This window comes from Peromyscus californicus, unplaced genomic scaffold, assembly GCF_007827085.1.
Source record: "Peromyscus californicus insignis strain IS unplaced genomic scaffold, ASM782708v3 Scaffold_2__1_contigs__length_46816999, whole genome shotgun sequence".
Lineage (NCBI taxonomy): Eukaryota > Metazoa > Chordata > Mammalia > Rodentia > Cricetidae > Peromyscus > Peromyscus californicus.
Window position 1 is genome coordinate 24,557,378 of NW_026294540.1, and position 5,216 is coordinate 24,562,593.

Genomic DNA, 5,216 nt, shown 5'->3' on the forward strand with positions numbered 1-5,216 from the left:
TGTGTAGCTTTGCGCCTCTCCTGGAACTCACTTGGTAGCCCAGGCTGGCCTCGAACTCACAGAGATCCGCCTGGCTCTGCCTCCCGAGTGCTGGGATTAAAGGCGTGCGCCGCCGCCGCCGCCGCCGCCGCCGCCGCCGCCGCCGCCGCCGCCGCCGCCGCCGCCGCCGCCGCCGCCGCCACCACCACCCGGCTCAATATTTTTATTTAATACAAAGTGTCAGAAACTCCACAATTTTTAACTTGGAAACAATGTAAGCAAATCACTCGTTACACTGGCATTTTAGTAGGTCTTTGAAATTTTGTGCATTATATCATGATACAAGCATTATGGAAAACATTAACAAATTTGAAATGTATCACAAAAGAAATATGACACATTAATTTCAGTATATCTTAACATGCTTTTTCTTACTAACTTCGAAATACAATGTTACCACCAAAAAAATTAATAAAAAACACATGTTAACTGTCTTGCCAGCTTTCTCATTATAATAATGCCTATAAAATATAGTTTGATATATTTACCAGTATCACTACTAAAAACAAAATTCAATTACTTTTATCTATGGTCAGACTGAAACCGAGTATGACCTCACTTAAAAAAGAAAACAATGTAAGGATCTAAGCCATTGCTTTTACTAATTTATTTCAGTAAGAAAACATTATGTATAAATGATTACTTACAGTCTACTCGTTTTGTTAGTCAGTCCATGAAATGCAGTTGTTTTGGCATTTCAACATGTGGAGGGAACAAACCCTAATTATATCTTTGCCATGTCTTTGCGATGCAGTATGCTGTTTCGAGAAATTAACAATACGAGTAAGATTTTTTATTGATTGATTGATTGGTTTTTCGAGACAGGGTTTCTCTGTGTAGCTTTGCGCCTTTCCTGGAACTTGCTTTGGAGACCAGGCTGGCCTCAAACTCACAGAGATCCGCCTGGCTCTGCCTCCCGAGTGCTGGGATTAAAGGCGTGCGCCACCACCACCCGGCAGATGCTCAGCTTTTTACACAAACGCTAGTTTCAGATCTGAGCACAGGCGGGCTTGTGTGGTAAGCAACTGGATGACTGAGGCACTTCCTTCGCCCTGTGTAAATTATTAACTATAGAGTTTACATACACCATTTCTAAGCAAGTGTAGGATATGCAAACTGAGTTTATAATTATGTTATGTTCTGGAGTATAAAATAAGTTGGACTCAGTACTCACACATGGCTAGTATGTATCATACCAAATGGGGCACAGCTAATGGAAAAAGAGAAGCAAAATATATATAGTGAATGATTTATAGAGCTAAGGAAATGACAGGATTAATAGAATTGGGAGTAAGAGAATTAAAGGATGTGGGGGAATATTATGGCAAGGACCCTAAATCCCACCTAAAAATTCACGTGACAAAGGCTGGATAGCCAGCTGAGGACTTCATGGGAAGTAGTGGAAACTTTAGAGCGGGCCTACATCAAGGAAGTAGGGAATTATAATTATGTTCTTGAAGGTTCCATTGAAACCTCAGAGCTCTGCTGTCTTTCTTTCCTGGCCCCACTATTAAATCCTGATCGAGTCCCCAAAGCAACCAAAACCAGCCTGAAGTAACTTAGAGGATGAAAACATTGACTTCAAAAAAAACCACTGCCCCTTCCACAAATAAAGGCAGGAAAGGCTGTCATTGTTCTGATTTATGTGATGTACCAACAGGTGAACCAAACAGTATGGGCAGAGATAGAGCACCTTAGGACCTGATCGTCCTGATTTATATGCAGTACACATCACTGTGGTCAGTAAAATGAAATATATCAATGGTAGACAAGTGATACACAGGAATTCTCAAAGTCCTCTATTTTTTTTCTAAATTATTCTGTGTAGGAATCAGTTACATACCTATATTCCCTAAGTGTAATTTCCTACAATGTAAAGTACCTTATATATTGGGGGGGGGGTCCAGGAAATAGCATTTAGTACTTAAATAGCACATATCATACTGAAACTGTGTTGGACTGTGAAATTTATTTGAAGTAAGTGATCCAGTTCATGTTAGCCCTCTCTGCAAGCTCTAGCATCACCTTCAGATGTAGTTGTACAATAGCAAGTTTCCTTTGGTCTAAACTCCCCTGAAAAGGCCATAGTTCATAGCAATGTACAGGGATGGAATAATCACATATTTTAGCTTCTTCAAGGGTGTTAAATTATTCATGATAGTCACAAGCATACGCAGTGTGACAGGGTTAGAAGTAAAGCACAGGACATGGAGGGAGATGAGTACAATGAATCAGGGCAGGGATAAGGACAGAGACTGCAGAATCATTTATAAGGCAATGATTATCTCTAGATGCCAAAGAGTACCAGAAAGATTTACCGGGAGAGTTTGAAAGGGCTCCAAATCATCCCAATATATTGGGTTGTTGCCAAGATTCAATAGCTTTAGGCAGGAGGCCTGAGGGCTCTGGGCCAGAAATCTGAAGTCTCTGAATGAAAGATCACAGAATGGCAGATACAAGAAATTCAGACCAGGTGGCAGGACTCTGAGCACTCTGTCCAGATGATCTGTGAGAAAGAATGAAGACAAGCTGACTTCCTTAAGGATGTTCGTACGTCTCAAGTGACCGAGGACATTTTTAAAGACTTTCCCACTCAGAGATCTGAAAGTGACTTTAGACAGACTGAGGCTCTCTAGGTGGGCCATCTGAGACAGGACACTGGTGATATCACTCAGCAAACCTATATCAATCGATAACTGATCAACACAGTTGAGATCAAGAAATTTCAGGGTGCATTTGCTGTCACACGGTTTATCAACGTGCAAGTCTCGACAGCATTATGCGCAAAGACCCTGAACTCTCCCTAATTTTAAGCAAAACCAAAAGTTCCTTTTTTCCACTAAGGAGCCATCTGGGGAAAGGTCCACTAGTAACTCTACAGGCCTGGGGAACTGAACCATGGACTCTGGATTTACGAAACGAAGCTGTCCTTCAATTTTCAGGATAGAGCTGTCAGAATAGGCACAAGAATGAAAACAGAAAGGTTCCTTGATGCTGACTTCATGACATGTGGTCCTACAGTCGTTGTCTGGCCTTAAATCTAGGATCCTCAGTTTAGGTCTCCTATAGGGGTAAGAGGAGATAGACTAGCTGAGAAATAGCCAACGATAATGAAACCGAGTAGAATCAACAATGACATCTAGGAACTAATTCTTTTATCCATAGCTGACACTCCTCCTTGTACTACCAACAAATCTTTCCCATGAAAATTCAACCTCCTCCCTCCCCCCAATCCTTTATACACCTTAACTCCCCTCCAGTCTTCAAGTTCCTGTCTTTCTCTTATGTAACAACTGTAACGTAAACCCATCAATAGAACCCTCAGTAACAGATTTCATAATGAACATTGAATACAATAAGTCTTTAATGTGTTACCAAGTCTGGGGCCAACTGCCTCGCACATCAGTCTTCAGCATTTACTTGTTACTCCTTAGGGGAGAGTAGCAGGCTGTGGTATAACCGCCTCTGTCTCTCCATTTTCCTGTTATACAGTCTTACCGAGAAGCAGAGTTCTTTGCAGGACATGCTGGAAGATTCTCAATCATGGTTTTCAGGAGTTCATGTTGAGGCTCCTGTACAGTTGATGACCCAATATGGAGACAGTAAAAGGGCCAACCTTTCACCAACTCACTCAGTGTATTCTCATGCCCACCCTTGAAAGCAGCAATGAAGAGTGGAACCAAAAAGGTCTCTTGGAGTGGGATTACTCAATGTTTCAAATAAATCCTACAGAATATTTCTTAATTACAAAGAGAAAAGGAAGCTCTTCAGAATGGAAAATAAATTGGCATGCAACAACCAAAGCAACCGAAGTGACCACAGAAAATATCATTCCCCATAGGTCAAGTCAAAATCATGGATCATCAGATAGTAGTGAACTATGAGAACACAGTGTCACTTCTGTGATGTTACCACTGTCGATACATAATCTTAATCGACTCATGAGGCAAGGGAATTTAAGGACAAACTACAAAATAGCCAGTTTGTGTCAAGTTTATCACAAAGACCGAAGGACTATCCCAAAAAGAGGGAGACTAAAGACCCATGACTATTGCAGGAGGTCTGAGGATTCAAGGATAGTCATGAAACATTGTTAATTACCAGAGTTTGATGGGTATGATTATGATGATTTGTAGGAAAACCACACTATATTTAACAGTAGAAGGTAAAAGGTATTAGGTCAGCACTTACCCTAAAAGGGCCAGAAAAAAAATCTTATTTATAAATTCTATTTGCATTTTTTTCTGTAAATGGGATTATTTTGAAATAAAATAGTGATTAAGTTTATCAAATAAAGTAATTACAATTAAAAAAAAAAAGTCTCTTGGAATATCCTCCAGAGCTTGGATTGCTGCAGACTCATTTCTCAGCAGACTCTGGATAGTAAGATCCAACAGTGTCTTTGGGTTCTTTGCATCCATCTTTGTGAACCTTCTGCGTGGTTCAGTGCTGGTGAAATGGAGAATCCTGAGTTGCAGGTCCACGAAGGCCTTCAGGTGCAGCATCCTCCTCCCTCAAACAGATGGTCTAAGTTTCAGAGGCTTAGTTCACGACCATCAAGGTGAGGAGTCCGGTGACAGGCAGGCAGGCAGGCAGGCATGGTGTTGGAGCAGTACCTGAGAGCTTACTTCCTGATCTGAGTGGGAGAGTGGGATGAGTCTACCAACTTTTTCACCACCTCAGGCATGGCAGCTGCGTATCTCCAGCTGAGAGCGAGAGGTCTTTGAAAAGCTGTGTGAGAACAAGTAAAATTTTAAGGTGAAGTTGGTTTTGTTTTTTTTTTTTTAAATCCCATCACTCAGAAGGCAAAGGTAGGCAGATGTCTGTGAGTCTGAGACCAGCCTGGTCAAGATAGTTCCAGGCCGTCCAGGGCTACATAGTGAAACCCTGTCTCAAAAACAAAACAAGCCGGGCAGTGGTGGCACATGCCTTTAATCCCAGCACTCAGGAGGCAGAGGCAGGCGGATCTTTGTGAGTTCGAGGCCAGCCTGGTCTACAGAGCGAGATCCAGGAAAGGCGAAAAGCTACACAGAGAAACCCTATCTTGAAAAACAAAAAACAAAACAAAACAAACAAAAACTAGCAAAGACGCATTTGCCATTGAGGAAAACACCTGTTGCCAGCCTTTGGCCTCCACACGCACCCACATAGTCAAATGCACATGTACACACATGCGG

At 41.9% G+C, this 5,216-nt stretch overlaps 1 pseudogene; it reads right to left on the reverse strand.

Annotated features, from left to right (window-relative positions):
* Nucleotides 1–247: 247 nt before the first annotated feature.
* Nucleotides 248–4,612, reverse strand: LOC128120622 (melanoma antigen preferentially expressed in tumors-like; annotated as a pseudogene).
* Nucleotides 4,613–5,216: the final 604 nt, after the last annotated feature.